Here is a 25,201-nt window from a genome sequence, read left to right as displayed (position 1 = left end):
TAAAGCCGGCTATAAAACAGTAATCCTGTCATAAGCCTGTAAACGCAGAATTTTCATATAACGATGCAAGACGATGTATTAATAGATTGGGCCAACGTTCGGGGTGTTGGTACCACCGTCTGATATGATATTTTAAACCTATACTACAAGTAGGAACGCGTAGACGTTGGCGGATCAGTTGGTATCCGGGTCCCGAAAAAAAGTTATATCTGTGCTCTGTGGTGTTGTGATTTAGTGCGCGGTAAGTTTTTAAATTTGGAACTTTTCTAAATGAAGTTTGCAAATGTGATCCTGTCGATTTTTTGATCGTGTGTAACTTGATGCTCGATTGGTTGATGGCCGATTAAGGTTGTCGTTTTACGATACCTTTGGCATTTGTGTTGATAGCTCTTACAAAGTGAATCAAAAAGTTGATAGTGTTTTTATTTCTTACGAAGGTTTTTATCGTCTAGGTCTTATCGTCGTAAAATCACAATGGTAACGTCAATTGTTTGTAGATTAGTTCCATGCGTATTAAATGACAGATCAAACAAAATCCGCTAACCTATTTATGAGGTCTTTAACGGGAGCTAATTTGGTGTGTGTTCAACTTGATAATTTGAGATTCTAACTCAATTTCATCCTTTGTTTTTTTTTGCATTTCGAGCAGTCATATTCTATGTAACACCAGAAAGTTTTTTCTGGTAAGCAGGTTTAATTTTGTGTTAAAATGAGGCCATATTTTTCCGTATGTCTTGTGATTAGCTACGAGTATTGCTACAATGGCTTTTAAACCAGATATTTATTAGGAACTACCTAGCTTATGCCCGCGACTACGTCTGCGCGGATCTAGGTTATCGCGCGGCGGCGCCCTCTACCAGAATAAAAGATATCCTATGTTGATCCTTGGGGTTCAAACTACCTATATACCAAATTTCATCAAAATCGGTTCAGTGGTTTCGACGTGAAAGGGTAACAGACAGACAGACAGACAGACAGACAGACAGAGTTACTTTCGCATTTATAATATTAGTAGGGAAGTAGGGATAGTAGGGAAGTAGGGATAGTAGGGAAGTAGGGATATTAGTAGGGATTGCAAATACACCTGGTAACATGATAATATGAAGCTAGTTCTGTTGAATCACTGCTAACTAGCTCAAGCCTGCGTCTTTGTCCTCGTTGAATTCTGTATCGTATCGTAAAATTCATTCATTTTCCTTGTTTAATATACTAAAGCTCTACTAACACTCTTTGTAAAATTTGTAGAATAAAACAGAGTACGAATAATATTTTTCATCTCTCCTGTTCGGAAAGTTTAATTTTCATGGATAGATAGCCGGGTGGAAAATTGCGTTTTCATCTCTAGGGTGGAAAGTATTTTTTTTTAATTTTTACGGTTAGCCACGGAGTCGAAGATATGTCAATGACACTTTTTTTCACGTTTCGGCCTGGCCATCTAGAACACGTCGTGACCAAGGAGCTTATATATCCGTTTGAAACAAGAAATTTGACGTTTATTATGTCACGAATATATTCCATCTCTTTCTTTACTTAGATTAAGAAAGAGATGGAATATATAAATAAGTAACAAAGGTCAAACTTCTTCGTTCGGCGTTCAACCTCCAGTTTTGTATATAAGCTCCTTGGTTGTGTCGTGACCAACTCGATTTTTTTTATAGTCGGCCGTGGCAATTAAGTGGCCAGTGTGAAAAGGTTGGAGGTTGTATATCAGTAAATTTCATTTATTAATATTCTCATTTTTCTTGTAGTATTTTACTTTCCTCACAGTCGAAATGAAAAGTAGAGTGTCTAACTCGGGTGAAATAACCCATTTCCCCTCGAACTATTGGCGCTCTCACTTCGTTCGAGCGCCAGAAATATCTCAGGTGAAATGGGTCACTTTCCACCCTTGGTTATCAATGTACTAATGTTTACTCAGCCAACACATTATGACAAAAGGAAAAAAAAAACCGGCCAAGTGCGAGTCGGACTCGCGCACCGAATAAATATTCCGTATAAATATTTTTATTATATGATGTAACTAAAAATTTACGGTTTTCGCAATTTTACCTTTATCTGTGGACGTTCCTTCGTACCAAATTTCAAGATTCTGAGTTCACGGGAAGTACCTACCCTGTAGGTTTTGATTCCCTTGCGAGTTTCGAAAATTTGCGGAAATTGGCGGCATAAACGGCGGTATCTTTTGATTGCGTTGGCTTAGAAGTTTGATTTTTTTACAGCTCCAAAGGACAGTAGACCTGAGTATTTGATATAAATTTTAGCTTGATACCTCCACGGGTTCCTGAGAAAAAGGGTATTGACAGACGGCTGAACGGACGGACAACAAAGAGATCCTATAAGGGTTCCGTTTTTTCCTTTCGAGGTACGGAACCCTAAAAAGACATTGATTAATCTTTCATTATTATAATCTAACTAATTGATTAATTTAATTGATTCAAATCTTTGGACTGGGCGTTGATAAGCAATTCATTTAGTCAAAACTTTCTTTGAATTAACTATCCAGATTAGAATTAACTAAAAAATTTTCTTTGTACTCGTGTTCCTTTGCACTTGACAAGAACTACCAGTGCCCCATTTCACGAAGCTATACAAGCTACAATTTACAAGCGGTAGTCTTTGTTTAACAGTATGCGTTGAAAAGAGATTACTGGTTGTAAATTGTAACTTGTAGCTTTCTTGAAATGGGGCCCAGGGATTCCCACCCACACTAGGTTTCGTCTCTAACGCGGGGAACCAGTTTAAATTATACAAGAGAATTAATTTGGTAATAACAGGCTTAATTAGGACACAAAACTTGAGTTTAGCTGTAAAACGTGCTTAACCTTTAAACTGATAGTTACACCACCACCACAGTGACCATGAATCAATACTATCTTTTTTGTATATTTTTTTATGCAGAATTTTTTGGACTTTACATTATAAGGTACCGACGAGGCCTGAATCATGAACTTTTTAAAATTTTGACAATTTAATGGTTTAAACAAAGGAATCATAAAGGGAGTGCAACTCTTTTTGTTGCCAATAATAATCCAAGCTACTAGCTTAATAAAACAGACTTGTTAGTTAAACCTAAATAAAAAAAAATTAAGATTGATTTTTGGGATATTTTTGTATTTTTTATTTCAATTCCAAAAAATTTGTTACTTTTACGACCTGGCCCTGGAGGACCTGGGTTCGATTCCCAGCGTTGGTCTTATTTTTCTGGTTTTTCTATGAATCTATATTTCACTTAAAGGTGGAAAATTTATTTAAGAATATAAACTTATAGAAAATACAATCATATACCTAAGAGCTAAATACTACTAAATAATAAATCTACTAGCTAACTTAAATAATATTTTTATATCGCCTCGAATCGTTCCTGGTGCAAAGGTGCCCAACACGCTTACCGCGTTGCCGCGTTGAACGGCGATAGATAGATAGCCTTTGCATCAAGAACGACTCGGAGCGAGAGTCTAAATTTCACTTTGTATTTTCGATGAAAAAAAAATACAAGTTAAAATAAAGCTTAAGTAAAAATAAACTAAAATTCTAACTTACTATATTCCATGAAAAAAGCCATAAGAAATTTATTTCCCTAAATCTAAATCGATAGTTCTGTTATTTCGACATCATTTAACACCTATTTAAAAACAGCGGCGGCTGTCAACGCGCATCAAAGAAAAACTAAAACAAAAATCGCAATAACCACACAAAAGATTCAGTCAAAAAAATCGAGAACTAAATATATCTCATACAGTCAATGCCCGTTAGAAAGACCGTAGCTCACCGCTGGCAGGCAAATATAAAGTTGTCGGGTAAAAAAAAACATACCATGTCACTTCATCCTCGTCAGCACCTGTCAAATTAAATCTTGACATTTGATATTTGGCTTTCGCTGAAAAATTGCATTTTGACACTGTCAAACTCGCAATGTACGTTTTGTCGTTTGGTCGATTTATTATAAAAGTCAAAGTCAAAATATCTTTATTCAATTTAGGCTATAACAAGCACTTATGAATGTCAAAAAAAATCTACCACCGGTTCGGAAAAACCTCTGCTGAGAAGAATCCGGCAAGAAACTCAACGAGGTATATATTTTATTTTTTAAAACAGATTTACAATATTATTAAATGATATGTATACATCACAAGTATTTAACACAACTTTATTTTTAACACAGTAGGTTCGCTATTTGAAGGGATCGCTAATGCGGATCGGAATTATTTCCAAATATCCCTGTCCATGATAATATAATCATTAACTTTATAATACGCCTTTGATATTAATGTCTTCTTGACAATAGATCTGAATTTTGTATCCGTTCATTTATAATATTTTTTGGAATTTTATTATAAAAACGTATGCAATTTCCCAGAAAAGACTTTTTGGTTTTAGCCAGTCTGTAAGTTGAACTTTATAATAAACATGAAAACATCGTGGCGGGTCGAAACTCCACATTAGGTATTTTATTATTTATGTAACACTAGTACTTATCCGCGGCTTTGTTCGTGCAAACCATTAAATCTGGCGGTTGAATTGGACTTTTTTTTTAATTTAGTAGAACAACAAGTGCACAAAACGAGTCATTTCAACCCGTTATATCCACCCGTTTGTAAGCGAGGGTTGACAGACAAGGCGATGTTAAAGTGAGTTTTAGTATTCCACATTGATTGCAAGTAAAATCAAACACCAAGTAGACAAGTAGACTGGTCAATCCGCAAGTGGCTTGCGTGACGTTTTATTGGCCATTTACCTTCATGCACAGGCGTGCATTAGAAGAGACCTACACTCAGCATTGGGTGGTGAAAGGTTGAAAAGAAGAAGAAGAAAATCAAACACCATAATTGCAAAAAAAAATATTAATACCGAATATGCTAGTGAATTATACTATGAAAACTTGATCTAATGTTCCACCTTACAGTAATAAGACTAAAACTAGCACTAAAACTAAGTTACTTGGTGAGACGACGGACACCAAAAAGGACCTCCATTCAGCATGTGTTGCCACACGTTATGTGCAGTAACGCTGGTGATTTGTGGAACCCAACACCTTAATAGAAACTTACTAGAACCTTACTAGACACTATGGAAAAAATATCGAACTCTAATGTTGTAGCTGTTGGCACCTCATTGCTTTGGACGAACATTTAACTTAATGGGCTAGAGCATTTTTCTATTACATGAAAAGTCATTCAATATGAACTATACGGGCATAAAGTGAAAAGTAAGTTTTGACGTATGCTTTCCGCCGCAGCACTGACTCGAGTAATACGGACTATTACGCCCGCGGCCCGCCCCATTCGTCTTCCCAGACAAACAAATTGAACGTTATATTGTCTATGATTCATACAAAATATCGCTTATGTTTCTTGGATACTTGATGGTGCCAACGAATTGAATAGGTGTTTAGGTGTTGCATCATTGGAAAGCTGTTTCAGTTTGAATAGTTTGTAAACTTAAGTGAATGCAGGGGTGCGGTTAAAGTACGACCCCTTATTTTTCGACCTGTAATAAATAATAAACGACCGAGGAGAGTTATGACAGAGGAGAGTAGTGACAATGTCGATTTTTTTAAACTTATTAACTGGTGGCAACCTCGAAATAGCGCGCGTTTTTTAGTTCAAGTCGCGAGCTATCAAACGCAAAATCAACGTTGTCACTACTCTCCTCTGTCACAACTCTCCTCAGTCTCCCCTACTTAATGCACGACCGACCGATAATTCAAACCACATTTTCAATTGGACTACCAGATACGGTTCACGAGATCGAAGCCACTGGTAAAAGGCTAAAATATAAGAGCTAATAGCTATATAGGATATATGTATTTAATTCGTGGATTTCTACTATGAGTAATGAGATTTTTTATGTCAGTCTGTCTATATCAGTAATCATCGAAAATGACACAATGCTCAGGAGATTGGCTTTGCTAATACCGAATATTCACAGACACCTAAAAATTTGTACGGAACTCTCAGTGCGCGTTTTAGACTCGCACTTGGCCGATTTTTATTTGTTCACGGATAAACTCGAGATAAAAGCTACTTATCTCTAATAACAATACTTTTCGGTCACTTACCGTCGTGGTAAACGGACAATATTTGTCAAACGTCACCTTCTTTCATGTCGGTAGCGTTGCTACACAATAAATATGCGTATTATAAAATTAATTGGGATTTTGGACCGAAGCCACTTCGTATTTTCGGGTGAATGTAAACAAAGGTTTTACAGTTATTGCGTATTCAGTACCTACTTGTGCTCTAGAGATGTGTACAGCGGGATAAATTATGCAACTGTGTGGTAAAAAATATCAGCCGGAAGACGTCCTCTGGACAAATCATTCCGTACAAATGAAAAATCGTCCACATAAATGGTAGGTACCGAAGACTCTGGCAGCATTTCCTCGCTTGATTGTAATTTCAAATTAAAACCAAGATAAATATGCAAAGTGAATATCATCATTTAAACAATCTTTTTCTACTCAATTGGTTCAGCGGTTTAAGCGCAAAGAGGTAACGCACAGACATGCAAGCAGACCAAGTCACTATACTTAATGTTTTAAACTTCAGTGTACTCGTGACCACGATCACTAATCTGGTCGAAACGTTGAGGTAAATATTACTCGTATGTTTAGCGTGATAAGAATAAGTCCCGTTTATGGTATTTGATTAAGAAAGAGTCAATTTAATATGAGTAGGAAGGATAAAGTAATAACCTTGACCTCGACCTTTGTCTCGCGCTGCCTTGAAGGCCTTCAGCCTTCCGCAAGGTCGCCCTTGAAAGGTCCCAGTTTGGAGGTCAACCTTGAGCCGAGGTCCTCCCGAAGGCCGCCGTGGGTGGGAAGGCCGGATTGAAGGTCACTGTTTTAAGGACGAATTTCGTGATATCAACATAGTATAAAGGTGCGCTTACACGGGCAACAAAAATTGCTCAATTATGAGCAATGATGGTAGATTGCGACATGAAAAAATATCAAGCAATTTAAGGCAACGGCAACAAGCGTCAATTTGGCAAAATATTTAGCAACTACAATATTGAGCGATATGGAGCAACTCCAAGAAACTAGGCAATACTTTCATACACGAGCAATTCCGTTGAAGAACTACGCTCGCCATGGACGACATTTTTCTTATATAGTGGTGGCTTGTAGGTACCGCTTTTATTTATCATGAATTAAAAGCAAAAAAGAAAGAAAAGGAATAGGCATATCTGGATGCGAACATTTTTAGCAAGACGGGGGCACACTTCATTGTGTGGTTAATTAGACGATATTTTATTCAAAAACTTTACAAGAACGTCCCGAGGCTTGCAATATTCGACCGTTTTCATTATTCGAATATTCGAATCGTAAATTCGGAAGTATTCGAATTATTCGAATAATATTCGAATATTTTAGAAAAGTTGAATAAAACACAAAATACTATAGAATCGGCTGTGTTGTCACGTAATAAGTCTCAAAAATCACATCACAATAAAAAAAAAATCAATAGACTCCTTGCAAAAGCGGTGAATTGAAAAATTATACCTTGTGTGCTCATACGTTTTGAAACGTGTGTGTAGGGTTACTATAACACATTTGCTTTATAAAGTAAAAGTATTATTATAATGTTTTAAACTTTCGTTCGTGATTTTCACTCCTCAACTGCTACCACAAACGGGACCCATCACGCGAACAACGAGCAACAACCACCTCGACGCCCTAACCACACCATAGTGGCTTCGGCCACGAGCAGACCGAAGTGTAGGGTATCATGTCTCGAGTGCCGGTACTAGTTTGTAATCAAGGGCGAGTAGTTCCAAGGATTTGGGCTGCTAAGCAGACATGATACCTTACACATCAGTCCACCAGCGACCACGGCCACCGCAACGTGGTCGAAACGGCGAGGCAACTATCACTCGTTGGCAACGTAACATAACAAGTCCCGAGCGTGGTAGCAGTTAAAAGTAGCCTTTACTAAAAATGTCTACCCTTTTGTTTATTACAAAGACTCTTCGTTTCCAATCGACTATATAAAGCCCGTTTTAGGCCTAGAGATTTGAATGTCTCTCAATATACCATTAGTTCCTGGGCTCGATGAGGGCCACTCCTCAGTACCTATTAAAAAATCCGGGAAATTATCTTTTAACCACTTTTGTGTTGACTTCGTTGTGTGATGGTGCCGAATCTTGCTGGAAAACCCAATCCTTGCCAGCGAATAGAAGCGCAGATAGTGGTTTAGAACCTTCGGACGTCGTCCTGATAATTTCGTGCCTAGACTTTACAAAAATAGAATTTAAAGAAGAATAGAATTACATCGAAAAAAACGTTTTTTCTTAAAAGTTCCAACTTAAAATTCTAAAACAGCCGAAAGGCAGAAGGTTCTTATTTCAAATCTGAGGTTAAAAATGCGTATCAAAAACTTCGAACACACGAAGTATTCATTTATTTAACATTAAGGTTCATTGTAGGCGTTCGCGTCATGTCTCGTGTCTTGTTTAATCTTCACACTGTTAATTAGTACGTATACAAATAAATCTTACTAACATAAAATCGAATATCGAATCAACCCTCAGATCGTCGTATCCTACGATAAGAGCCACAATTACAAAATGCTCACTTTTCAGGAGAAGCATTTTTGTGTTTCTTTCAAAATATAAGTAGCGAATTGATAATTTTGCAATTAAATAATGTGTATTAGGGTTCTAGTGTTCTGTTAAAACAAAATTTATGTTCTTAATGATACATTATAGATAGATTTTGTCCTTTAAATCCTTTTTCGTCGGACTAAATGAGTTTTAAAGGGCCATAAGCTACATTGTGCCTTTTATCGTCGAAAAATTCGAGGCCACAACTACCATTAGGACCAAATTGTAGTTGTTAAAATATTTGCGTTTCAACATTTTTTTAATTTTAGTATTTTTCTTGTAATACAGAAAGAAGTGGCAAATAAGAAAAATATTTTATTTTTATTTTCTAAGATTTTTTAAATCATAAAGCGTAGGTACGTAGCCACAGTGATTCTCTAAAATAAAACAAGTCCCATTTAAGGAAGCAAAATAAATATTTAACTTCTGAAACTCAAAATATTCTCTACGCTCTTAATATAAAAATAAAATTGCACATTATCATTTCTTCAGTACTCATTGGGGATCTTTCCTTATTCTTTCTCATCGTCTGTATCACCCGCAGTAGCAACACCTCCTTTCTCATGAGGTAACGTTGTAAAAAAGTCATGAAATTCTTCAGGGTTTTTTTTAATTTAATTTTTTGATTGATACAAAGATACTTGTCTTTATTCACTTTTATAGGGTCCGTGCTTACTCTTGCAATATTTGTAACTACACTCCTTGTCCCTCTATTCGCCTTTTATTATATAAGTCGTTATTGTTTTCTAGTCGTCGCGAAAATCGTAATAATATATTAATTGGTAATAGGGACCAAATATTGGATAGTGTAAGTTAAGAAAATAAAGATTAACTACATTTCTTTAAAGCCAACGTTCATTATTTCTTAATGTGGTGAAATATTTTTTTGACATTCATAAGTGCTTGTTATAGCCTAAATTGAATAAAGATATTTTGACTTTGACTGAATATTTACAGACTGTTACCGACAACAATAGCGGGCTTGATGTTTAAGCAAACCAAGTTAATCGCAGCGCAGATTTTTGTCAGAGCTACAACACATAAATAGAAGACAAATTGATGAAGACTGAATTTTAAATAAAACTCAGATGCATTAAAAAGCAGTAGCCATCATTGTACAAATGAAACGAAAAAATAAAATGTTGGTGATGGGTTATTATTTCGAGAGGTTCAATTGTGTTCAGACTCAAATTTTCAGTTATAAAATAAGAAATATATCGTTTATGTTTTTAAGTTGCTTAAGATATTATCACTGAACTTGTGGTAAATACATTTTCTTCTATTTTATCTTTTTTTTCCACAATAACTTAAATTTTCTGCACAAAAGTCAGTTACGTGGTCAGGTTCGGATTATCCCTGACTACTTTGTAGTATTGTAAAAATACAAGGTATAGAAAAACTTGCTGTTTAAAACATGGATTGAATGTTCATAATATGATATACCATTCATGCAAATATAAAAAATTAGGACATTGATAAGACTATTTTTTTCTACATTTCCCGTTGTTCCAAAATACACCGTCATTTTCGTAGCCACACTTATTAAGTAATATTTTAAACAAAAAAGAGGTCAAACCTCCTGTAAATCCTTTTTTAACTATAAGCAACTTTGAAAATAAGACTGCGTAAATATGACGTATAATGTTTATCGCAAGCCATAATTATTTATCTATAATTAATGTAATAAAGGTTCAAGTTAGATTTGCGTCAAAGATCGAGCGTCATTTTCGTTACGGTTGCGACTTGGTGAGTATTGGGTAATAAATATAATGTTTTACTGGTGCTGTGTCATTTGCAGTTAAGTTATTCAATATTGATTTCATTTGCTTCAAACCTATAGGATATTTACTGCAGAGCCGCGAAAGTAAGAACTTTTCAATTTCGTTGTCATCATTTTCGTGGTCCTATGGGCCACGAAACTGATTAAAGACACGAAAAAGATGATTTTCCCTACAAGTAGAAAAAATACAGAACACTTTTTATAGAATTTTCTGCTTTTTACAGTGTAACCGTTTATGCCGTTATTGATTTAATTGATTTAAATGAAGAATGGTTGACCGTCAACAACATTTGCTCCAGGTGTGGTTATAGGAATTATGACCAGTGCGACGCCAATTTTGTTAACTGGCGAGAGGTTCAAGAATTATTTTGCCCTGAATGTACGTGTGAAATGTATATATCTAAATATTAAAAAAAAACTTCGTCATTTAGAGGAGCATTTGTTGTGTTGTTTCGTTGTAACATAATTTCGTTCTGGTCTACCGTAGACCTACACGGGGGAAGGTATTGAAAGCTGTTTTGGTTTGTGAGTTGAAGTTATTAATCTTACTTTAATTAAATAATTTCTAGATAGTATTTAAAAGGTTACAAAAATGACAATTTGTAGTCGTCATTTTCGTGGTCAAGTTTAATTTTTTTTTTAATATAGATATCGATTGTCTATTTCTGTTGATACCTGATTAATTAAATAATGCTTATTCTTTTTCTCATTATGATCGGATTTTCATTCAAATAGTACAATTATAAGATTTTAAAATAAAAAATGTTCTTTTTCGTGGTCTCGGTGCTCATTTTCGTTACCGTTAAAATTGGATTTTTGCTTTTTTTAACCAAAATAAACTTTATCGATCTCTTATAATATAAAGCATCTTATCGGTACATATCCTTATGTTAAAAATAAAACAGACCACATCAAAATGTGTGTTTATATTTCTGTAACATTTATCTTACACCTCAAATAATTACCCTGATATATTTTGGAAACTTTCCGGAGTCACACCGAAGTTTTTGTCAACTTGAAAACCTTCAACTTCTCGCTACTACCTATACCTACTGAATTATTTTTGCATAAATGTCATCGTCGAAGAAAAAATTACGAATAATTTCTTCTCTCTGCATAACTATATCATCTAGAACTTCATCGGTTTCTTTTTGTTTTCTACAAGGATAAAATTTTCATTCTGACACGGAATTGAGCTAAACTCCAAAATTGTCTTTTAATCATTGCACATTCTACATTTTCGCCAGTTTTTTCTTCGGTGATGTCATCAGGCGAAAACAATTCAGCAGTAGCAGGAAGTTAAACGTTTTCAAGTTGACAAAAACTTCGGTGTTGCTCCTGGAAAGTTTTCAAAATTATATCACCAATATTTTTTTTCGTTTTATTTAAAATTCGGTCTTCATCAATTTGTCTTCTATTTATGTGTTGTAGCTCTGAAAAAAAAACTGCGATTAATTTGGTTTGTTTCAACATCAAACCCGCTGTTGTTGTCTGTGACAGTCTGTAAATAATAAGAAGTACTGGCTCGTGCTGAGGCACCGACTTCAAACTAGTAGAAAATTATTTTCAAGGTTTTTGAAGTCGGTTCCAATTTTTTTAGAATCAAGTGTCTACCTAACCCTAACGCTTTAGGTTAGTAAAAAAAATATCTATATTATATATTTGAAAGACGATCCATGAGTTGTCAACGGTCGATATTACGCCAATATATTAGGCGATCGAATCCGATCGAAACGTCAACACATCGCAGCATCGCGGTAAGATAAATATTAGTATTGATTCAGCAGGGCTTGAGTAGGATTTTCGAGATCAATAAATAGATTTACGATCTGAAGAGGAGACTATTCAATAAAAACAATATTTACTAGCAAATGAAATAAATATAGATAACCACTATCCCGGCCTATGTACCTCCCACTGTTGGGCACAGGCCTCCCCGCAGAATCAGAGGGCTTGAGTCGTAATTCCACCACGCGGGTCCAGTGCGGATTTGGAACTAGAGAGAAAGAGAGAGAGAGAGAGAGAGCTCGTGGTAAAATTTAAATGTTCGCACATGAATTTCGAAAACCTCAGAGATGCGAGGCCAGATTTGAATCCACGCTTCCTCTGCTACAGAGGATCGTGGAAGACAAAACGTTGGCAGGCTTTCCTCTATCTAGATGGACTGACCACATAGTGAGAGTTGGGAGTAAGCGTTCTATGCAAGTGGTGAGTTGTTGTCGTTCATTGTGGCGATCTAAGTGGGACGCCTTTGATCAGCAGTAGACGTCTTCCGGCTGATGATGGTGATGATGATATATACATAGGTACTTAGTTCAAAGCATCAGCTAATGATCAATCATAACAATGAGCTCTCACAAAACGGCGCTAAGCGGCCGTGTCGGGTTACGGCATCTGTAGCTATAGATCTTGGCGACGCGGGCGCCGCGCCAGCTGTCTGCGCCCGCGCCGACGCGCCGCACACTGGGGTGCAGTATCATTTTAGTAAGGCATTCTGGAGAGTCGTGGTGGCCTAGGGGTTAGACCTATGGTCTCTCAAGTAGAGAATCGTGGGTTTAAACCCAGGCTCGCATCTTTGATTTTTCGAAATGCATGTGCGAAATTACACTCGCATTAATCTCACTAATATCTTACAGGCGAATGTTTGTAAGTCTGTTTGTTTGGGTCCTTATCGTATCTAAATCACTGAATCGATTTAGACGAAACTTGGTATACAAATAGTTTAAGATCCTGGGAAAGACATAGGATAGTTTTGATCCCGAAAAATTGCATAGTTCCCGCGATAAACGAATTCTACGCGGTCGGAGTTGCAGGCAACAGACTAGTAATCGATATAGAGGGGTTAAAACCATAGCTAAGATTTTTTCTTTACTTATTCAATACAATTATTCATAAACACGTCGGCAGCACTGAAGTAGTGCATCTTTATTATAACGAAAATACTTTATTTATGCGATCGAATCCAATTTAAACTTCAACATGTTTGGGCATCATAGAGATTCATCAAGGCTTGAGTGGTATCTAAATCAATAAATAGATTTATGATCAAGTGGATTATATTTAATTTAAGAAATAATTACCGATTCCCGATTATTGCATTCTTCTTCTAGGCCGCTTTTTTGCCTGAATTTTACCGGATGGAGGTCAGCAAGTAGACGGGGGTGAATTAACAGAAAGAGGGCGATACGTCCGGTACCGTCTACGCATACACCAATAGGTACACTGGTATGGATAACCGCGTTTCTTACGCCGGACCGGTGTCCGTCGTGCCGAGGGGAGGCGGAGATGCATCCGGCTAAAATAAGTCGCCGGACAAGTGTCCGGTGCATGTACACTCATTCATTCATTTTCATCAAGCCATACAACACCGCAAGTCCGGCAAAAAAAACGGTCCGATGTCCGATGAAAACAACGGACGTCTACAAGCGGCCGAAGTCGCTACATTCTTGACAGACTGGTGTCGGTTGAGGATCAGTGGTAGTGAACCTTCACGGCCACTTTCTTAGGATAGTGTGGTGTTTTCCCTTAGCCTTCTACACAGCAGTACTGGAGTTTGGATTATGATTGTTTTTTTTTTAGTCTTTTTGTATCCCTGTCCAGCAGTGGTGTAGGGGTTATAGCACGCAGCACGAATTGCTGAGGACCTGGGTTCGATTCCCAGTGCTGGTCTCTTTTTTCTAGTTTTTCTGTGCATCCACGTCTCAGTTTGTATTTTTCGATCTGGAGTTTGGAGTTCATGTTTGGCGGTAGAAAGCGCTGCTGCCCAATCTGACGCCAGGTCCTTTACTCATCTTTTATGACACACGGGAAGAGATCCCGCGATCCGTGGATCGGCAAGCGCAGCGTAGGACGTCCACCAACAAGATGAACGGATGACCTGGTTAAAGCTTCGGGTTCACGCAAATGCAAACCGCTTCCAACCAACGCAACTGGAGGTTTTCGGGAGGCCTACAGAGTGGACGTGCTACTGCTGATATGATGGCAATAATGAAGGGAAGAAATGGAGAAACTATTCAATCAAAAACAGAAAGTGGCTTTAATAAATGCAAAATTCATATGTGCGTTGTGACTTTACTAATACCAGTAGGTACTCGTATCGCAATGATGTTGGCACAATTTTCATTTTAGATAAAAACTATTATTCAATCCGTCTGTGAAGTGACCAGATGACAGAATAATAACTATAAGATATATTACAGGCCGTGTATGCCGTGGTGGCCTAGTGGTTTGACCTATCGCCTCTCAAGCAGAGGGTCGTGGGTTCAAACCCCGGCTCGCATTGAGTTTTTCGAAATTCATGTGCGGAATTACATTTGAAATTTACCACGAGCTATGCGTGAAGGAAAGACATCGTGAAGGAACCTGCACAAACCTGCGAAGCAATTCAATGGTGGTGTGAAGTTCCCAATCGCGCTCTAGGCCCGCGTGGTAATATGGCCCTAGCCTCTTGTTTGAGAGGAAGGCCTGTGCCCAGCAGTGGGAACGTATATAGGCCTGGGATGATGATGATATCACAGGAGTACAGATGTTTGAAGTTTAAACAGATTTAGTTATGAGCCCTATCTAAAACTAAATGTTAGTACAATGCTCTATATGTTATATTACGGCGTTGATTCTGGTAACAGTCAGTAGCAGAAGTAGATGAGCAGGGACGGGGCTCAAATGATTTACACACGACTCTATTGCCAAGGTAATAAGAGAGTGTTTGGATCATTTTGGGGCCCTGCATCAGAGGCCCTATTCTTACGCGCGGGCTCTTGCCATCGCTCTCACCATCTCTTTCTGTCACCATCTTACACCATGAAACAAATAATGAATGCGATGGCAAGCGTCCGCGCGTTAGACATTATGGCCTCAGAAATTTAATTATGAGACGTCGTAATCCTATTACTCCTATCCATACTAATATTATAAATGTGAAAGGTGTGTTGTTTGTATGTTTGTCCGTCGTTCACGTCGAAACGGAGCGACGGATCAACGGTAATATTTTCACTCGCGCATCGCTGAAAAACAGATAACCGTTGGGAGAAAAAAGTCCTCGAGTGGCGACCACGAACCGGAAGACGAAGCGGCTTCCCGCCAGGTGGACTGACGACATCGTCAGAGTTGCGGGAAACCGATGGATGTAAGTGGCGAGTTTTCATTCATTGTGGCTTTCTAAGGGAGAGGCCTTTGTTCAGCAGTGGACGTCTTCCGGCATAATGAATATTTTCACTACATTTTACCTTTGGTATTACAAGGCTGCAAGGGCATAATTGCCTAAACATCGAAAATAGAGAGTAAAAATGAGATTACTTATATGACGTTGTTCTATCGAAAATACGCTATGTACCTATAAGGTTGGATCAAAATAAATGCTTAAAGCAGGTACTGTAAAGCGGATTCAGATCGAGCGCGCGTCTTATACAATTAATGCAGATTTATGTATATAATATACACAATTAACTATACATACCTATAACTATACAAATGTATATAATGTATATCTGAAATCAGGCGTGGTGGCGCTCGCGCATCACTGGCCATGATTTACAGCTTCCTTACTGCGGCCGTTGACATTTCACTCGATCTCAAACATACTTTGTATTCGTTATAATACAGGGTGATTCATATCAGTCGAATGACATTGTGGATCTGTTTTGAAAAACATATACTCGTACCCTATTAAATTTCAAAAGTACTGGATTCTTCTTAACAGAGGTTTTTATAAATTGGTGGTATAGGTTTTTTGACATTTATATGTACTTCTTATAACATATATATTCAAATAAAGTACATCACATGCCAAATTTCAATTAAAAAAAAAACAAAAACAATACTAAATCAAATGAAATAAAACAGTACAGTACTCAAATAAATATATAACTAAACTACCCAAATAAAACAAAAAATCAATAAAATAAATGAAAAAAATAAAAACAATAAAAGAGAAATAAAATAAAAACTAACTAATTGTGACATTATGTATTTAAATCAAGCTATTTTGACTTTGACAAGCCCACACAACTCAATGGTCATCACTCATCATATCGGCCTATAACCACTGCGGGCTGAAGGCCTCCTCACAAAATGAGAGTGTTTGTGCTGTAACTCCCGCGCAAGCCCAGTGTGAATTGGAAACTTCACACACCTTTCAATTTCTTTGCAAGTGTATGTTCGCGATGTGTAAATATAATATTATAAATGCGAAAGTGTGTGTGTTTGTGTGTATGTTTGTCCGTCTTTCACGTCGAAACGGAGCCACGGATCGACGTGATTTTTGTCATAAAGATAGTTTATGGGCCCTAGAGTGACATAGGCTACTTTTATCCCGGAAAAATTCACAGTTCCCGAGGGGACAGCGCGCGATCATTTTTAGGGTGAAGTCACATAAATAACACGTAAACTACGTGCTTGAGCACAAAAAAATCATTCGCGGGAACACAGATTAAGTCTATACGAAATCGCGCTCCAAATTAAAATTAAATTTATTTAATGAAAATAGATCCGGGTCCGTAAATCTCTACGGGTATGGTCCGTCGTGGTGTTGTTCTTTAAGGGTAAGGGGTTTTGGGTCGAGCGATAGAGCGGGGAACAGGTACACGTAAATAACTTGGCCATTGCACGGCTATCATCATCATTGAGCCGTAGGGCGTCCACTGTTGGATATAGGCCTTCCTTACAGTGTTGCCAACTCCTAGAAACTGCATGGACACTCCCCGGTACTGACTAAAATAACCTACTTGTTTTAACATTGTATCTCAAAACTTCTTTGCAGTATGAGCACTACGTTAGAAGACTTGCATCTTTTTATGTAATGTTGTTGATGAGGTTTAGATTTGTTTGCTTTAAAATATAGATACACACCATCCAGCCTATATACGTCCCACCTGCTGGGCACAAGGCCTCCTCTCGGAACAAGAGGCTTGGGCCTAGTTCCCACGCGGGCCCAGTGCGGATTGGGAACTTCACAGCACCACATTGATTGCTTCGCAGGATAATGCAGGTTTCCTCACGATGTTTTCCTTCACCGCGAAGCTCTGGTAATTTCAAATGTAATTCCGCACATGATTTTCGGAAAAACTCAGAGGTGCGAGCCGGGGTTTGAACCCACGACCCTCTGTTGATGAGAGCGATAGGTCAAACCACTAGGCCACCACGGCTTTATCGATACACACATAAACGATACACACATAATAAATAATTACAACAGCTAACCTTACATAATAAAATAACAACTTAAATTAGTTAAATTGGTCCGCTTACAACAGACCGCGGCCTTAACAAAAATCAGTTAAACTCAGATGCAGAAAAATGGTGCCACAGACGAAGATTTATCGACCTGCTAACAACCGTGTCGAAATCATTTCATTGGGTAAAGACCGGGATTCACTGTATTACAAGGATTAAAGAATCAGAACTGTTAGTCGGTCTTACGTGCGTCGTTTAGTTTTGAATGGAATGTGTTAAAAGCGTTTAATTTTAGGCATGGAAGCTATTGGGAAGGGCATTAATTTTTATTGGGTAAAGATTAAAATGCTCATCACTTAATCTCTGAAAGTAGGTTGCATTTAACTTGAAATCCATGTTGTAAATTTTCATTTTTTGTGATGTAAGTAAATTTAAAAATCGAGTGGTGCTCCTTTGTACGAATTGGTAAACAAGGAGATTGTAATGCGTAATACTTACCTCCAAACCTCCATGCTGGCATAATGCTGCTGGCCAGTGCTGGCTGAATGTGTCAAAGCCAAAGAGCGCGAGGCCATTAAAAAAAAAAGACAGTTTGGCGCGACACATTTTCTACAGCTCTGTTACAAATTGTGTATACATTCATAACGGTTTTTCTTTATTTCCTCGCATTTGTGATGAAAAGTACAATTTTTTTTTTATTCGACTGGATGGCAAACGAGCAAGTGGGTCTCCTGATGGTAAGAGATCACCACCGCCCATAGACAACTGCAACACCAGGGTATTGCAGATGCGTTGCCAACCTAGAGGCCTAAGATGGAATACTTACCTCAAGTGCCAGTTATTTCACCGGCTGTCTTACTCTCCACGCCGAAACACAACAGTGCAAGCACTGCTGCTTCACGGCAGGATTAGCGAGCAAGATGGTGGTAGCAATCCGGGCGGACCTTGCACAAGGTCCTACCACCTGCATTGTGTGTTCAAATCGAGTGCAAATGATCAATTACAACCTTCGTTTATCAATCTACTATTGTTGTTTGTTTAGGTATGTATTCACCGTGTTACAAAAATACTCGTAAATTTAATAGGGGATTAAATTGTCCCTTGTAAAGCCCATTTTCAATATTCGAAAACAGTATCACTGTATGACTGACCGCACAAAAAATATCACATTTTTTTTTCATTGATCATGGAAACCTTCCTTCAGGAAAATTAAAGAGTAAACTACGCAATATGTTCATGTACATTTTTACCTAATATCAGTGAAATAACAAAGAGTTAGACAATAATATCGATGTAACAGATTTGTTCCTCTGTGCTCTGGGTGAATCCACAAGGGCGTCACATTATTCGTAATTTACTTACAAAAAGAATAAATATTAAGGAAGATTATATACCTACCTGTAATGATTGATGTAAGAGTGTGTATGCAAATCCATACTAATGTTATAAAATACGAAAGTGTGTTTGTATGTTTGTGCGTCTTTCACGTCGAAACGGAGTGACGGATCGACGTGATTTTTGGTATATAGTTAGTTTATGGGCCCGAGAGTAACATAAGCTACTTTTTATCCCGAAAAAAAATGCACAGTTCCCGAGGGAACAGCGCGCGGTAACCGCATTCTACGCGGGCGAAGCCTGGGCAAAAGCTAGTAAGTAAATAAATTAATACTTAATAGGCCTTGACATCTTTTAGGTGTTTACAGATGATTGAAGTAACATCACGACGACATTTGCGCTCGTGACTGAATATGCCGATTTGGGATAGGACCCCCCGGCCATATTTATTTATTTAAGTGTATGTATGCAAATAAGTAAACGAAGTTGTGACAACTCGGTGGGCATCGAGTTATTACGGAGTCAGATCACAGTATCTATAGCCTGTACAGAGTAGATTTTCAATTCGCATTGTGTATTGCCAAGACAGAGACGTTGCTCCCAATAACACTATTAAAATTTAATTATATTTTCTCTGTAATCCAAAAAATGTGATACCACTCGCGATCATTTAGTTTACCTACACGTTCCCGCCAGAAATAACAGAATCAAGCTGCTCGAAATAAAACAGATTAGGTTGAATGATCTTTATTATGAGCGTTATTTGCTATTTTATTAACTGTTTTTTCGAGACAATGGTGTTGTGATTTATTTGACTCACCATGTCGCGGGTTTAAGATGTATTTTACTTGAAATTATTAGGACGAATGAAGAATAAAAAAAATCTTGAATATATTTTCGTATCAGTATTTTTCACGGTACTAAAAGTACATTGGAAATAGAAAATGGTAATGTGCCAAGATTTATTGAAACTGTTTGTTGCACTAGTTAAAAATAAATTAAAAAAAATAAATAATTCCACGTCGGATGTAATTATTTTATTGATTACCGTCTAGACAACCACGATCTAGAACAGAGAAAAGTACTTACCAATTTTGTTTTTATATTTTTTAAATTAACTCAGAAATATTTCAGTACTTGCTTCGGTTTTTTTTTCAGTGACGTTACCAAATGATTTCATACATTGATCGATGTTAAAAGTAAACAACGTGACTGCAATGTGAATAAAAAAATCTACAGAACCTTTATAGGAGTGTCCAGTCAAATGAACCGTCTTCTGAAATATCCCACTAATGTTATGAATACGAAAGTTTGTAAGTCTGTTTGTTTGTAATCTTTTCCCGTCTAAACCGGAAAACGAATTTAGATAAAATTTGGTATACGGATGATTTGAGGCTCGGGGAAGAACATAGGACAGTTTTTATTCTGTAAAATTGCAATGTTCCTGGGGGATAGCGATAAACGAAATTTACGCGGACGGAGTCGCAGGCACCAGCTAGTTGTGGCTCTGGAATAATTTCATGACACTTTGTATAACGTGTAATATTTGTTTGTTGGTTTGCTTAGGTCAGGGGATAAAAAATATGTTTTTTTATTCGACTGGATGGCAAACGAGCAAGTGGGTCTCCTGATGGTAAGAGATCAACACCGCCCATAGACACCTGCAACACCAGGGGCACCACGGCAGGATTAGCAGGTTTATCAGGGCTAGACGGAGTTTAGACACATTATGTAGCTCTCTATTAGAGCCTATTAAAAAAAAGTAAGTACTCGTATTGTGTGATTTTTTTCCCACTATTGTCGATAAATCAAAGGCTACTAGAATATTCCATTTTACAGACTGGCTAAAACCAAAAAGTAATTACTGGGAAATTTAACACATTTTTATAACAAGTTTACGTAAAGTAATATTTTATTTACTATTAGCAATACTATCTACTGCTGATCAAACAGATACAACATTAAAATCATACAATTGACAAATAAATTATAGCGAAATTGATTAAGTATGAAAAGGATACCTTGGTTGGTGCGTGATTCAGTTTACTCGGCAGTCAGGTATGATAATGTTAATAGTACATTGTGTCTTAAGGGCGGTAAACAAGGAATTACGAACGAGAGTCTATTAGAATTCCGAAGTCGAGACTGAGGGCTTTAATGAGTCGATGTTCGTAATTCTAGTACCTCCCGTGCGACATACAATGTTTTCATCACATTGCGAGTAAAATTGTATATTTGTAAAAGAAAACTTTTTTTTTTTTAAATTGCCGATACGCTGACTACGCTCTGGCAGCGCCAGCCTCCGCGCGCCCTAGCCCTACCCCAGCCTGACCATGCCGCCCGACGTGCGCGCGCCGCGCTCCTGCAGGCGCTGCTGCACGCCATGCAGTATCACACTCATTTACCGACCTTGGGCTTCATGACAACAAAATTAGTGAGGGAAATGACTCATTTACCGACCACGGGTTTCATGAGAAGCACATAAAGGTCGAGGGTTTTATTTGGGGGGTTGCAACCAAGGTAGCCTGCATGTTACGACACTGTTTACGAGCAAGTGTGATGAAAAATACATTAAAATCACAGTAATCCCGCATGAATGGCGACCCCATTAAGATCAACATACTTCAGCGACGTTAACATACATTTAGTAAAACAATGCTCATTACACGCCAGTGCCGGCTATTCAGTGATTTAGTGTACGTGCAAGCGCAGATTTACACGCATTCCTGGCAGTTAATGGGATTGAAGCTTTAGCATTTATTGTGAAGTTGCGTAATATTGAGTCATGATGACGGTCGGATTGTGTCTAAAAATATGAAATCGTTCATATTCTATACTTTAATAACAATATAATTAATGAAAACAGGAAGATAGAAGTACGAGAAGAAGGGGGTTATCTTAAATCTTATCTTATGCTTAGGGGTCCTTGCGGATACACTTCGACCGTAGGGATCTTTGTGTGTATTCCCTCCTTTCGCACTTACTCTATTGCCTTTATCACCTCGTCCATAAATTGGATGATCTGACGTAGCGGTAGTGTAGTGCCTTAAAGTCTCCTGGTGCGGGGTATCCGTCGCCAAAGAGTCTCATTCTTGATCTGGCGAGGGCGTCACATTCACACATAATGTGGTTCCATTGTTTCGTCTTCCCTCGCCACATATTCTACAGACTTCATTGTCCTGTAGTCCATCTTTACTAGTATGTGTTTAGTATTGAAGTGACCTGTGAATGCCCCGACGATTATGTCGGAGTTGTTTCCTACTGAGTGTCCAGAGTTTTTAGTCCAGCTTGTGCTGACATTTTCGATGAATCGTTTGAATGCTTTAGACCTTCCAGTGTTTTCCACTCTTGTTGGTGTTTAAGTGTGGTGTGGTCGTTTATGGCATTCTTCATGGTACCCTGTGAAAGTCCCACATACGGCTCGGGCCTATGTTTTTGTTCATGACCCTTCCCTTGCTAGCTCATCGGCTTTTTTTCATTTCCGATGAAGCCTTTGTGTCCTGGGATCCAAACCAGTCTCACTTTATTGCGTCTGCCAAACTTGTTTAGTGCTTGTACTCCATTATAGATCAGTCTTGAGTCAACCTTTTGGCGATGTGAGCGCCTTTAGGGCTGTTGACTGTCACTGAGTATATAGAAGGAGTATATAGTATATAGAAGGGGGTTACCGACAGCCAAGCAAAGCTCTCTCTCTTTTTAGGTTTAATTGTATGTCATGTATCATCTTGTGTTTGTCTAACTTGGTTTAGTTTTAAGTTGCTGTGGACCCACTGAAAATCAGCGTCGTGGCATCGCGTGCCATGGCCATGATACATGCTGAGGGGTGTCCTTTTTATATCAACTACATATGTATATGTTTATTGTTTGGTTATAAATTGACCTATCTACTCAGAACATCTGGCCAAACGTGTGTTTCGAGTCCCTTTACCTAGTTACAGATCAGCCCTGGCTAAGCGCGCGCCAAAGTATATGCACCGGCGAATATATAATAATATCTGCAAAAAATACATAGGATGCAATACTGCACGACTGATAAAGTTAAAGTGATCGTAAAAAGGTGGCTGCTCTCACTATCTTATAAAGACACAGAGGCCTTACTTCTTGTCAGATAATTCTTTCTCCTGCTGGCACACATCTGCAGATACAGATACACATACTCACGCACACACACACACACACACACACACACACACACACACACACACACACACACACACACACGCACACAAGACTTGCGCACTTGTCGTCTTTTTTATTTTTAATGTAATTTAGGTTTTCTGGACTAAATTAGGTTTTATTCTGATTCTTTTGTATTGTTTCATTTCACATATTGCACTCCAGGGTCCCAAGATACAGGCTCAGCCTAGTTTGGGGTCCGCTGGGCATAACTATACTTATAACTTGTGAATCATTAAGCAAATAAATATTTTTGTATTTTTTTTGCTTTTGTTTAGCTGTATTATTAGCTGTACTCGTAGTTGTTCAAAAATATATTTTTTCTATTCTATTCGATTCTATTCAAATTAGTTCGTTGAAGTGGCTATAATGTGCAGGCAGGCTGTTATACAGCACGGACATCGATGGTCGTTGGGACCGAAAAGTTCTGGAGTGGAGACCACGGATCAGCAAGCACAGCGTAGGACGTCCACCAACGATATGGACGGATGACCTGCTTAAACTGTATTTTTTTATATTTGAGTTAATTGAATGAAAGGTAAATTGCGGTTTACGATTTATGACGTATTAAAAAAACTACTTACTAGATCTCGTTCAAATCAATTTTCGGTGGAAGTTTGCATGCAATGTTCATCATATATTTTTTTTAATTTTATCATTCTCTTATTTAAAAGTTACAGGGGAAGGGGAGGGGGACACACATTTTACCACTTTGGAAGTGTCTCTCGCGCAAACTATTCAGTATCTCTCACTACTCAATATCATTTTTGAAGACCTATCCATAGATACCCCACACGTATGGGTTTGATGAAAAAAAATTTTTGAATTTCAGTGTAAGTATACTTGGGACCCCCAAAATTTATTGTTTTATTTCTATTTTTGTGTGAAAATCTTAATGCGGTTCACAGAATACTTACATCTACTTACCAAATTTCAACAGTATAGTTCTTATAGTTTCGGAAAAAAGTGGCTTTGACAGACATGACGAATCCATAAGGGTTCCGTTTTCTGCCATTTGGCTACGGAACCCTAAAAAAGAAAACAAAGAAAAAAACGCGTGTGTACTACGCTCCATCATAATGTGTCTCTTGGTAGTCTGCTGTGTGCTTAATTCTTAACAGGTAACGCCAGCAAAGAGAGAGGGTAAGAGGTAGTTCCACTAATATTATAAATACGAAACTTTAAAAGTCTTTTTGCGTAACGACGGCTATATTTTTTTTATATAATTTTAGTCGCAATAACTCTCATTTGATATAATTTTTGAATCGTATAATAACAAATAATATATTTACAAATGATATAATTATGGCTTTATATAATAATCATTACATCGCATAACATTTAATATAATATACTTTAAATAGAATGCATATTTCCTATTTACAAATGATATAATTATGGCTTTATATAATAATCATTACATCGCATAACATTTAATATAATATACTTTAAATAGAATGCATATTTCCTATAATAAACTAATGATATAACGCTTAAATGTTAAATTATGGGGCGGTGAGCGAGCGAAGCGAGCGAGCATGATGAGACTGAGCAGAAGCGAGTGGGTTGGTTAGGTTCAGAAGGCTAAGTAGGTTTTTTTTTGTAACAGAACGGATATAATTAATGCCTTGCTTAGATAGTTATATAATGTGGCTGTATACCAAATGAGAATTATAGAATATGATGGTTATAAGAAATAATAGTTATACCAAATGATAATTATACAAAGTAAAAATAGATATTTTAATATTATACCAAACATTTATTATATAAAATGAGCGATTATACCCTTTGGGAATATGTCAAATGGTGTTATATCAAATGAAAATATATAAACTACATATTTTTATACCGATCATAACACACCCACCGATACGTATACAGATAGTTTGAGACCCAGCGAAGGACATAGGACGGTTTTTATCCCGGAAAATTGCATAGTTCCCGCGGGATAGCGGTAAACGAATTCTACACGGATGGAGTCGTGTCGTGGGCAACAGCTAGTGATAAAATAAAAACAGTTATAATTTTTGTTGCTATGCACTTTCAAATAACTCTAATATAACATCTCTTTCCCGTGACGAGTGGGTGTAGAATGAAAATTCCAACACATTATTTAGCAATTTATGTGCGACA

At 37.5% G+C, this 25,201-nt stretch overlaps 1 protein-coding gene across 3 annotated transcripts in view; it reads left to right on the top strand.

Moving 5' to 3' along the window:
* The window catches only part of cher (filamin A protein cher), a 136,742-nt gene that overhangs the window by 40,023 nt on the left and 71,518 nt on the right, over positions 1 to 25,201 (top strand). The window contains exon 1 of one of the 3 annotated variants that reach the window (XM_074102914.1): positions 132 to 241. The exons of the other annotated variants lie outside the window; for them this stretch is intronic. The gene's annotated coding sequence lies outside the window, so the exon portion shown is untranslated. Of the gene's footprint in view, positions 1 to 131; positions 242 to 25,201 lie in introns of those variants that run through there. 3 annotated transcript variants of the gene reach the window in all.

Source organism: Choristoneura fumiferana, chromosome 19 (assembly GCF_025370935.1).
Source record: "Choristoneura fumiferana chromosome 19, NRCan_CFum_1, whole genome shotgun sequence".
NCBI lineage: Eukaryota > Metazoa > Arthropoda > Insecta > Lepidoptera > Tortricidae > Choristoneura > Choristoneura fumiferana.
The sequence above is the reverse complement of the archived record's forward strand: the minus strand, read 5'-3'. Positions and strand labels throughout refer to the sequence as shown.